This window comes from Gavia stellata, unplaced genomic scaffold (assembly GCF_030936135.1).
Source record: "Gavia stellata isolate bGavSte3 unplaced genomic scaffold, bGavSte3.hap2 HAP2_SCAFFOLD_51, whole genome shotgun sequence".
Taxonomy (NCBI): domain Eukaryota; kingdom Metazoa; phylum Chordata; class Aves; order Gaviiformes; family Gaviidae; genus Gavia; species Gavia stellata.
In genome coordinates, this window is record NW_026776971.1 from 220810 (window position 1) to 233845 (window position 13036).

The window sequence follows — 13036 nt, forward strand, 5'->3', positions numbered from 1 at the left end:
TTGCAGCCTGTATCTGTTTCCCTCTGATCTAAAGCCACCGTCTCTTGCCTCTTGAAACCTTTTTTGTGGCTGTTTGATGTTTTTTTGAGGGGGGGTGTGTTGCTTTGCGAGGTTCTCTCATTTGTTTTATTAATCTTTCCCAATACATCTCAAGATTTCAAGCCCCTAAAAAACCCACTGAAAAAAGAAACACTGACAATCCCGTTTCAGTGGAAGGAACTGACAAAACCCAAAAAAGAGTGAGTTCTTAAAAATATTGACCACAGAAAACTACAGTTACAACTCGGACAGAGCACGTGGCACATTTCCACTTTACCTGATCAAACAATAAACGAAGCTGTCGTTCAGATTCCCCCGCCCATTTACTCAGGCAGTCAGCACCTTTTCTCATAAAAAAGGCTATTCTCCTGTCACCTTGGCTACATTCATTAGCAAGTGCACGAGCAACCAGTGTCTTCCCAGTCCCTGGAGGGCCATAGAAGAGACAGCCTCTGCAATTAAAAATACCAAAGATTCACATAAGAAAAAAACATCATGGCAAAGTACCTATTACAACCCTCATCCCTACAACACACAACTCTTCTCTCTAGCTTACACTTCACGTGTAAGAGAGCGGTAACAGCTGAAGCGTGAGAAAAGTCAAACCAGATGGGAGTTTTGTGTTCCTACACAACTCAACAAGGCAGTAAACAACATGAATAAAGAGGATCATGCAGATGTACAGAACCTTGAGAAATGATCGTAGTGTCCCAGAACAACACTTCCAAAACTGCTGACAAACTAACAGGGGTGGTTACAGCACAGTGGAGCCAAACAAGAACAAACTTCAGCACAGAATCTAAGACTGGGCTAACTTATGAATCACCAGTTCATTCTTCAATGATACACGGCACATGCATTCTTGTTTTCACAAAAGGCAAGATTTGATAGTAAAGCATTTAATTCTCCCGTAAAAAGCTTTAAGTTAGTGGACTTGGTCTCCCATTGCTGATGATAAACGAGGAGGAAGTCTAAAGCTGGGATGGTATTCTGCATTTCCAGATAAATATAGCCATCAGCTAGAAAAGCCAATACACTGCTGTTTCAAAAAGAATTTAAATGAATAAAGAAGCAAAACACAGATTTTGTTGTCATTCTTTGTAATACTTTTAAAGTTACTGAAAGCAAAGGATTAAAAGTCGTATTTCAATATACCATGATTGAGTTTTGCTGACCAAGAATATGTAAAGCTAACAATTAAATCTCTAATAATTTCATTTCATAACTGAGTGCAACAAACGGTGCAAGGTTCTAGTTGCAAGTCCTATCAATTGTAAACTTGATACTTGAGCACTTGAAAAAAAAGAGAGTCGGTGGGAGAGACAACTGGACTTCCAAGAAACAAATTACAGTTGACTACCAGTAGGTAATTCCTTCTTCCTGCTTATAAACTAATGAAGTTGACTTGTACGTAGAACTCAAAACAAAAACACTCCAACCCTGCCTTTTAAAGGCAAGACACTTTCAAAGTATATTCTCCCCACACAGTACATCTTTGAACCTACATATATTCTGGATTCTATCCAGTTTTAAGAAATTACTTTTGACTACTGCTAAAAAACCCCATCAACACTCCTGAAAATTTTGAAGCATGGAAACATATTGATACCTCAGTTGAATATTCTCATGAAAATGGGGGACCAGCAGGTCGAGGGAGGTGATTCTTCCCCTCTACTTCACTCTCATGCGACCCCACCTGGAGTACTGCGTTCAGCTCTGGGGCCCCCCACGTAAGGACAGGGACCTGTTGGCGCAAGTCCAGAGGAGGGCCACAAAGATGATCAGAGGGCTGGAGCACCTCTCCCATGAAGACAGGCTGAGAGAGTTGGCATTGTTCAGCCTGGAGAAGTGAAGGCTCCGGGGAGACCTTAGAGCAGCCTTCCAGTACCCGAAAGGGGCCTACAGGAAAGCTGGAGAGGAACTTTTTGCAAGGGCATGTAGTGACAGGACAAGGGGTAATGGCTTTAAAACTGAAAGAGGGTGGATTGAGATCAGCTATAAGGAAGAAATTCTTCACCATGTGGGTGGTGAGGCACTGGAACAGGTTGCCCAGAGAAGCTGTGGACGCCCCAACCCTGGAAGTGTTCAAGGCCAGGTTGTATGGGGCTTTGAGCAACCTGCTCTAGTGGAAGGTGTCCCTGCCCATGGAAGAGGGTTGGAACTGGATGATCTTTAAGGTCCCTTCCAACCCAAACCATTCTATGATTCTATGAAACAATGTCTGTTACCTTGGAGGTTGAATTTTGAATCGCTCAAAGACTTCTGGGTAAAGCAAAGGAAAAACGACCATCTCTTTTAAAGCTGAAATGTGGTCAGAAAGACCACCCACACCATCAAACCGTACCTAAAGATAAATTCAAAAGAACACATTTTGTATGTTAAAGAAAGCTGCAACCTTGATAAGGTTCCATCAGAAATTGTATGTCAGCACAAAGGAAATGCTCTGGGCAATTTTCAAACTGCTTGAGAGAAAACTGTAAACCAAGGTAGCTGTAGACAGCACGTTATTGAAAGCTTTCATAAACACTGGAAACATCTCACTGACACAATGAACTAAAAATACTTACTGAACAATCTGTTTGCATTGGATCAACGTCAGCCAGACTTGCTCCAATTTTCATTCGATTCTTGTGAATTCCCTTCAAATCGTCTTTCCGAAAGTTTAGTGGAAGACACCTGATTTGAATTAAGGAGAAAGAGAAAAGCGCTTTCTAACTTAGGATGCAGCTAGAAGGTTTTTGCTTTTATAACAATGGCAAGTGAATGCAGAAAACCTTACAAATGAGCTTAAACTTCCTAAATAGTTAAATACGTGTTCAAATTGTTTTCTATTTAATGTCTGTGAGTAAATAAAGGAAAAAGGTCACTGCAGGCATTAAACTGGGTTTACTTTAACAACTCTTAGCACTTACGAATAGCCACACCAGTCAACACAGCACATACATGAATGCAAGCTTCGAACAAGTTATTCCCTATGTGGAGACTGTGAACTGACCTCGCTTTGTGTGATGAAAGAACCCCCAAAACACAGTGACATCTTTCAAAGATTTTTTGCTTCTACATTCAAAAAGTTACAGCCCAAGGGGATACTTATTTCAGTGCGGATTAACATTATAAAGGCTGCCCACCACTGCTGGTCCTTCCCAAGGACTTTGGGATGCGTGTGCCAGAAGACACACATGTCTGAAAGACACTGGGCTGAAAACCTGTTTCTTAGATTGTTATCAAAATAGTTTTTCTAGACCAATTGTTAAGTAATAAGAGCACCGTCATTTCCTCTATTTATAACATTTTCTGTTACGATGGTTTTCTTTCTGAATAAACTACTGTAAAGCACAGGAGCAGTAGAGTTTTACATTTAAAAATTACATAAAAGTGTTCCTCCCCCCATTCCCACCTAGAAATCAAATTGCTTATTAAAAATCAATTCTAAAAATCCAATTTTAGAGAGTCCAGTTACAGTCGTCAGTACCAAGAGATACGATTAAATATTGCCACAATTTAGAAACTGTACAAGATGAAGAGGATAACAGTTCACGGTTAGACAGGTGCAAACTCCTCCCAAGTAGATTTCTCCCTCCCCTTCGCTCCAATTTCATTAACCTTTTTGAATCTCTGTTACGGCTGCACTTCCTATGCCTCTCCAAATGCTCTTCGTCATCAGATGAGGAAGAGGATGTGGAATCCCTGTTGTGGACTGTGTGTCTCCATCTGCAAACATTTAAACAAACAAGTGAAAAAAATTGAAGTACAGACTAAGTGATATCAAAATTTAAATGAATTGTATCTCAGAATTTACTTTGAGATCTATTAAGTTTCCAGATCAGTGTACTCCTTATGAATCTGATTTCAAAGAACATTACATGATTTTCCTTGTGACAGCAAAATTCAATTTTTTTTTAGGAAGGGAAAATGTTTAACTATTTTGCAAATAAATTTCATGAACAAATGACGCATTTTGTCCAATCTCTCTCTCTCACACACAAATAGATTTTCACTTAGCATTATGTACCCACTCTGTGAAACATAAACCTTTTTAACTGATTTAAAAATCTGGCTTCAGAAACCCTTCCTTCCATAACTGTCTGCTTTCAGGGATGCTAAACAAAGTTCTCATATCTAGCAAGAGACAGCGTTCTCCATGCTTCAGCTGCTTACCGGACCCAAAACCCCTTTGTCATTACTCTTGCCATTTATCATCTATAATTTCATTTAGTATTTTTCTTGTTTAATGATAGTTTCATGCAGAAACATTAACTGATTGCAAAGAGAAACCAGAATCAGTATTTGAGTGATTAAAAAAAATTCCACTAAAACTTCCATACAGGCTCTCCCTCTAACTAAATTATCTTCAGTTTTAAGAAAATAATTGGTCTCCTTCAAGACTAAAGAGTCTAAAATTTTCAGAGTGAGATTCTGGCTTCAATTCCAGAACAAAAGAATTTCAGTTATACAATCTCAGCCACAACCTCCATAATCACCTCATCAGTGACCACAAATACTGCATTTAAAAAAAAAATCTAACGGCTAATAAAACGTATAGTCTCCCCCCCAAGATTTGTTTTCTTTATACCCTCAGACTACCACAGCAATAATCATACTACTAATCTGTAACTACCACCAATTCAAAACCCTTGCCCCTTGAAAGCATTATTCAGTAAGGGGCCTGACAGCATTCTTGATAAATAAGAACTATCACTAACCATACACCAACCTGTTAGTTCTTTTGCAGCAAGAGCCTTGTGACTGAGCACTTCTAAATGAGTATCTCTGTCTGACAGGTGAAGACCGGCCCGAAAGATAGTTCTTACGTTGCCTTGGTTCTGTTGAAAGCAAAGAATTTAGAATAATGTTACAAACAAGTTTAAGAGAAAGCAGGATAGTGAAAGAGGCAGAAAATGTGATGTGTTTCACCGATCTCTCATTTCAGGGGAAGTTTCAAGTGATTTGGGGGCGGGGGGGGGTGTATTTATTTTTTTTAAATCAGCGCACAGTAGAAGTGAAAAAACACACACCTACTTTTTAAGGAGAACTGAAAACCACAAGAGTAAGGTTATCAATTCTGTTTAATTACCATTCTTTCAAGGATACATAGGTCATTTTTTACTGAAAAACAACAGGAAGCATGCCAAATGGCAAGGAAATACAATGTGCACAGGATACATACATTTAATAAAATTTAACTGCAGAATGAAGGTAATAAATTTAAATAGGAGTTGAGTGTGTGTATACATTTTCATTAAAAGAGTAGCCACTTATATGCAAGAAATTAGCTCTTAAGAGAAACTGTGCATATAACCTACTTTCCAGTGGAGCTTGATAGCACTCAACAGTTTTCCTCTGTCGAAAGTCATAACGCTTTCGAGTGTCTTCACTTTCTTCTGATGAAACTACTGTAAATCGACATAACGTTAAACTGTTTAAGTACTGTTGTAAATGATACTAAATTCAAAATGCACTGCACAGATGCCTATAGGTTTTACTATTACCTTCATGTTAATGACACAATAGATCTGAAAACCTGCAAAACCTTAAGACCAATTTATGCAAGACACATTCCAGAAATTACAATACACAGAGGAACATACATATAGCTATTGTTCTGTCCTCACTGAAACTGCTGGGTGACGTCTCATCAGTCTTAGTAACAACAATACTGTCATCTTGCTTAGCTAAGATGCAGCTCCTGTGAAAACCACTATTTCAGAAAGTAATTCCTTGTTATTTTGAGAAAGTGTTTCACAGAAATGTTTTTAATACTCTACAGTGCTAAGACTAAGCATGGTAATCTAGCTCCCAAACCCTAGCTCAGCCACAGATGACATGAGCAATAATGGGCAAGCCACAGGTGTGAACCTCCCCAATCAGAAAACAATGTCAAATGCATACAGTTTATGCCACTAGCTTCTGTAAAGCAACTTGAAGTTTCTTCATGAAAGACAATATGAATGCAAAAGACAGCGTATAATTGTCTAGCAGATTCTTAATAATACCCTCTCACATTAATAGCTGGACACCAGGTGAGGAATGTACATGCTCTGTTCACCTACCTGCTCACTAAAATTAAGTAAAATTTTATTCCTTGGAAAGCACTGCCCGTTTTTTTCTTCCCCCCAAAAGGTCTCACTGCTTTCTGAATGCAAGATAAATTACACAAGATATATAGACAGCACATGGAAAACTGAAAAATTATTTTGGCACCACTACCATCCCAAGTCCTTGGTACTCCAACGCTCCTGTCACAAAGGCATGAATTTCTCTGCTTTTCTGCTCCTCTAGTCCTTCCCCTTGCTCCACTCATCTTCTTTACACCAACACTGACACGCTTTCCTTTCCCCACTCCTTCCTGGCATGATTTTCCCCACAAAACCTAACACCCATCGGCTCAACTACCGCCACATCCTTTTCTGTCCTTGAGTACAGTCTCAACCCATTCTGTTCCATCCAGAAAGCTCCTACAAGGATCGTTGGACTGACTGCCTTAATCACAACTATCATTCTCCTTAAAACCTTAAAGTTTTTCCCCCTCACTTCAAACATAAAGTTAATATGGCCTTTTACCATTTAACCTGATTCCTCGTGTTATTTCCCGCTGAGTACTGGGATGACAGCTCCTAATTACAAGACCAGACAGCAGCTTTCACTGACTACCTGCTGAACACAAAAATGAACAACACTGTCTTCTCCCCTGCTGATCTTCATCCTCCGGAGGAGCTTTCCATACACACCGGGCAGCGTCCCTTACTTCCTGAAAACTCTTGCCGTGCTGCTCAAAACCGTGAAAACTGTCATGCTGCTGCTGTAGCATGATCACTCTTTCTCATTCTGAGTAATAATGTCCATTTCTTGTATTCCCACCTGTTTTTTTCTCTGAATATCTGTTCTGAGCTCACTGCAGTACTGCCCTGAAGTCCGTGACTTGTAGTGTCAACAGCAATATAGATTTTTTAATAGATGAAAAATACCGAGTAGTTCAGCTCATCTCAGTTGTTTAAGACAAGGCTTTTGGCTACAGCGTAGTAAAGAAAATTTAAAACAGAACTAATCTACAGTGCCACCTTGATTATCAGCTATTTCTTCAGCAGCTCTTTGGATTTCTTTCTCTCCTTGGGAGTACATATCGAGGTTTTCCTAATTAAAAGAAACGAGAAAGATCAGTGACAAATATGCAGAAAACCCGACATAGGCATATTGCCTGCCTACAGAGTAATATTATCAAGGCACCCCATAGACAGAAAAGATTAAATCAAGGTACTGGAAGAGAGAACTGGAACATCATTCTGGCATCCAGAATTAGTAACAAGAATTTCTGCTCTAAAATAGAGTTTAGTACATGTGATAGTTAAATACTTATCCAGATACCAAACTGAGGGTATCAGTTAATTACAGGTTAATAATCCAAGAGTGTGGCAGAGCCCAGGAAAAAGCAATCCCTAGCAGACAAAATAAAATTTGTGCGGGCATTTGAGAGATGATAGACAAAGTACTATGGACAATTCCAATTTCATTAAAAAAAAGGATTTCAGATCTAGACAAAAAAACCTCTGAAAGCAGGCTATGAAGATGTTTAAAAAATGAAGTGCTTGTCATTCAACAAGACAGGAGAAGAACTTAATTTAATAGAGCAAAACTAAGACAGAGGAAATATGATTGCGGTATATAATTTTAATGTAAGTTCCTCTAAGGACAGAGGACTATTTAAGCTCACAGGCAAGGCTGGCACAAGAACACACATAGATAAAGCAGGCATCAATGAATTCAGCTTTCAGTAAGATCTGAAGTGAAAACCCAAGCCCTGAAACAGCTGTTTGTAAACAGTGTCCATTCAAAAATCATACGGCAATTCAGAAAGCATAGTATAAGACATGTATTTCAGCATATCACTGCTCTTTCATGTCTTCTGAAGAAGGTATTTCCTTCACCCTTAGAGCGTATCTGTAGCATGATCATACCAGTAAGATGTTAAATTATAATTAGAGAGCAAAAACAAATGTTATTTTAGACTACGCTATTCTTTGGAAGAACTTATTTCAGCTCAATTAAAATTACAACTACGTAATTCCCCTACGTGAAATACACTACTCATACAAAAATAGTAAAATAAATTAGTATCTACTTCTTCAGCATCGTGGAACACCCCAAGGTCTTCCATCATTCTCCGCCTACGCATTTTCTCCATGTCATCCATTTTTTGCAAGACTGCTTCTGCAGTACTAAGATAAAAAGTTAACATGTAAGAGCAAATACAGGCAAGAACAAAACCACCCATTTAAAACAGTACACATAATCAATATGATATTTTAATACAGTATTCATAAAGCAAGAATCATTGACAGACAAGTTTTTAAACACTACTTAAAAATTAGATCAAATGTTCAGGGTTTTTATAGATTTAAGAACAAGCGTTTGAGATTTGCAAAAATACACTGTTTTCAGGTTTGTTTTCCCTCTCGGTGAGCACAGTAAAAAAAATCCATTTAAGCAAGAGAAAAATAAGAATTCTAAAGATCATAGTAAGACAACAGAAAGAAATTATGGCAGTTTATAATAGCACTTAAGTTGTTCTGCATGATAGCATTAAGTAATTTTCAGTTCACAGCCTTCCTCAGACAACAGGCTGCTTGTTCTTCTCTTAACTGTAATCTAAGTTTTGTGCTGGTTTTCCATGACTATACATGCTGGAAAAAACATCCCACTGCTGTTACACTGTGCAAACCTTTCCGAAAACAATGTCCATTTGGGCTTCACAAAGAGAATTAAGCCATGGACAGACAGGCAGAAACACTGGGACTACTTCACTTTGGCTTTATCCAACTTTCCTCAGTATCTTAACTCAACCAAGCATTATAAAAACATTCATAAGCATGGAAGAAAAGTTAATTAAAAATGAAGGCAGTTCTCATGCTAAGAAAATTCATTTAGAGGGCAAGTTAAATCTACCGAAAGTCACAACGTAAAGTGATCTTCTTGGTTCACAAGACAACACATAAACCCACCGAGCCCATACATAAAAGATGCTCTCGTATGAAGACCTCTCTGCAACTGGCAATCCCAAAACAGAGACACCAGTGGCAAATTTCAACATTGGCTGTGCCCAAATTCTTTACACATGAAACACCTTCCAAATACATCCTCCCGCACATGCTCTCAGACCTGGAAGTCTTAAGCAGCCACAAGCACCTACTTCCAAAAAACAGGTTAAACAGTTTTGCTGCCAAGTACAAAGGCCCACACCTTACACAAATCAATGTATTAACTATAATTACAGGACATACCAGTGCAGGCAGAGGAAGAGGAGGAGACCCTACCTGATCAACGACCACGGAATGTTAGCGGAGGTTGCCAGTAACAACCCAGAAGTTCCAAGCTGCACCACCCTGTTGGAACTCTACTATGGAAGGCACCTGCAGCCCAGCAGTTGTCACACGGATGTACCGTATACGTAAGGGCACGTAGGGAAGTCTCAGCCTGACCACTGAATACATTTAGCTTTTGCTGCCAGCAATAACAATACCTTTTTCTGTTGTCAAAAGAAGGAGAAAGTCCCTAGCCAATATGATGCCATAGCAGAAAGGCTTGCTAGTAAGGCTCATTTTAGTAGCTTTGTAAGATCATGAAAAAAACCCACTTACTTTGTTATAAGTTTGTCGAACAAAACAGATTGATTTGTAATGGTGTAACGACTTTGTTGAAGTCTGCAGCTTCAGCGGACCTCCAAATCCCCGTTTTCTTCATGGACTTGTTGTGCAGCTTTTGCATCAGCTCCGGTCTTCAGTATTCTGGTGACTACAATGCGTTAATGTATAAAATATTTTGAGACAGAAAATACATTATTCCCTTTATTTCACCGTTGCTCTAGTAAAATGAAAAAAAAATCTGCAGTGGCTTGATTTTTTCTTTAAATACTGAATTGGAAGTTATTGTCATCACCACAGCATTCAACTTAAATTAATTATGTTTAAACTACCTACCTAAAAGCATGACTTGTATAGCAACTTTTTAATAGACTGGGAAGCCAATCTGATGAAAACAAACAAGCAACTTTTGTTCCATGCAGGAAGCAAGTTCATTCCAGTTACTTCTTTCTGGAAAAGTGAAAACAACAAATACCTCTCTCTAAGGTGTTTTTACTCCATCCATGTCAAATTGTATCGAATAGTTTTTTTAAAAAATTATTTATGTGGGAAGTCTCTTCTTAAGATGCGTGGTTTTAGTCCATTGTTTAAGCATGCATCACTCATTTTCTGCATCCTGACACAAAAGCTCTAGAAGATAAGAAACGTCTCAAGATAAACTCCCAAATAGCAAAGAACTCAAACGCTTGCCTGCTTTAAAAACGATCTGCCCAGTATTTACCACACAGCATCCTTTGCCACGGGTCTGTTACTTGCACTATCATTAAAACAGTTAAGAGAGGTCAGTGAGGAAGTAGTGCACAATTAGAACTTGAATTACTACACACAAAGCGCATTTCAGGCCCCTTCCTGCGTTCAGCCCATCCATGGCTGGCAGGACGCTGCCTGGAAATAACGCATTTTCCCGGCTGCCAGCAAGCAGCCTCACAGCACCAAGCCTGCTTGTGTACTCAGCACAGTGATTCAGTTCCAAGGTGAATCACTGAACTTCAGTGACACCTTCCCCACATCAGCGGGTTTGTGCGCCTCATGACTGAATTACCTTTTAACTCAAATATTACCTCCTATTTGCAAGAACGATTTTCAATTAATTTGTGTCCTGCAGACTCCAGAAAATCCGTGTCACGAAGAAACCTGAGCTAAGGAACAGATTCTCAGGCACTAGTGCCTAAGAGCAGGCTGGAATTCACGCTGTGTTCTCCCCAAGCCTGACAGGAATTAATAGCATATCCTCCTATTCTCACCTACCTCTTTTCGTAAAACTCATAGGAAATTCACTATCTTTTCACTATCTATTTTCACAACTTCAGCTGCTTTGGGTTGATGAGTTCAGCAGTTTTTGTGGCCAAGTTAAATAGATGGAGTGACCAAACGCAATCCTTCTCAGAAACCAGACTAAAAAGGAATCCTAGGGAGTTACCACTACTTACCTTCTTTATATTCTTCCTTTTTTTTGGTCTGACTTTGGCTTTGCCAACCGCCTACATTAAGAAAGAGAACAGAGGAGAGAAAGAAGAAAAGAATTATTGTATTAGAATATTGTATAGAAGTCTTGTATTGTACTGTTCCCCATCAAGACTAGGGAACCTGACCACATTTATAATCCAGTGCTCCACATCATGCAAAGAAAAGCCTGTGGACCACACTGAGGATTCAGGTCCCAAGTCTGCTGCGTACCATATGCAGACAGTTCGGTAAGGACGCAACTTTCCTAACCGGCTAATCTTGAAGTCTCAATAGTGCAAATAACATCTCAGTAACCAAAGCGGAGGAGAGATCTCAAAGGAGTTGGGAAAAGATGCACGTTTTTTATACAAGCAGAAGACTTTGACTAAGAAGAGTGATTCTGGTTCTAAGACACTGACACTGACATTAACATAATCATACTCCCCCGCAGATTTTTAGCTGTAGATTTATCATGACATGACTCATTGTGCATGCTTTCACTTTTCCTTTTAATTCTATGAATTGAACAGGGATTGGACATCTAGAAATACAATACCTCGTAAAGTGTCTTCCATTGACATTTTCACTTAGTATTTCCATGCTTTTGTCAAAGCTAGAGTCTGAACAGGGCGGCATGTTTTTTCTCATTGATTTCAAACAGTGTCCACTGAAGCATTCAATTTTGCCAGAGGAAAATTCCTAGGGGAAGAAAGAAGGAAATAAGAACATATTAATCTGAACCATGTATGTTGAGCTAAGAAGGGAATTCTCCCTCCTTTAGGCAAGTTTATTCTGTAAGTCTCATGACTTGATAGTGGTGCAACTCATGGCAGGTAAGCCTTGAACCACTTCGGCACCAAGAAGTAGCCCTCAGAAAAAAAACCCAACCAACCAGCTTTCAAAGCTAAAGCTCCTCTCCGCCACACTTTTCTTGTGGACAACTTGAGCTTAATAGCCTTTGAAAAAATTATTGCGGCAAAACCTTTCAGATAAACTTAGTGTTTCATGAAAAAACCCCCACCTTTTATTTCAACATTGGTTCAGAGAAGCAGCCAAGCTTGACCTTGCATGTCCTGGGATTAAAATCTAGTTAGGAGAGTTTTTCTCCTCTCTCCGTTCCATTTGTGACTGCATGTGAAGGGATATTAAAAGATTTCCTTCAGGAGGATGGCATTTATCCACAGGAAGCCAAAGGGAACTCAAGATACACTTCTTTTATTACTGTTGATCTTGTTCACATTAGTATTTCTGCAAGGAGGATGAGTACTATCACTTCTACTATGTGAGGAAAGCTGTGTCTGTGGGAGAAAGTCCATACCCTTCACAGGCGAGTGCAGACCGACCGCGCACACAGTGTTCCCTCGCCACAAAGCGAGAATGGGAAAGCTTCTGAAGAGCCACTGTGCTGCTCGGCTGCTATTTGCAATAGGAAAAACTTTTACAAAGTTGTTTGGCTTGACAAGAGGAAGGATTCCCCTTTGCTTCCCAGGGAAGTAAGGTGAAGCTTCATTATTCAGGTCAGTCTCAGAGGAACACTTTTCTCCCAAGGCCCAAGCACTTGTACTGGCCATATTTCTTTTTAGTATAGACCTGTGAAATTCTGTCACTATGGAATCTGAGCAGCTGTTAGAGACTGACTTTATTGGCCTTATGTTTAAGAAATAAAGTTCAGCCATGGAATAGCTATGTGAAAGGTCACTAACTGGAATTACGCCCTTGTTATGCCAAGACAAAAATGGTTTAAAGTGTACTATGCTTTTAACTAAATGAATTTCTCCCTATCTTGGCTTAAAAATTCAAGTTCTGTCTTTTTGTGCGCCTGTTTTGTTGCTAAATTTATACCAGCTAAATTTTCAGAGAGCTGCAGTTGTACTTTGTTAGTACACATCCTCACCTGTACTTCCCGATGTGAAGAT

General features: G+C 39.3%; 1 pseudogene; it reads right to left on the reverse strand.

Moving 5' to 3' along the window:
- LOC132321542 (ATPase family AAA domain-containing protein 2-like) overlaps positions 1-11768 on the reverse strand; it is a 30415-nt pseudogene extending 18647 nt beyond the window's left edge.
- Positions 11769-13036: the final 1268 nt, after the last annotated feature.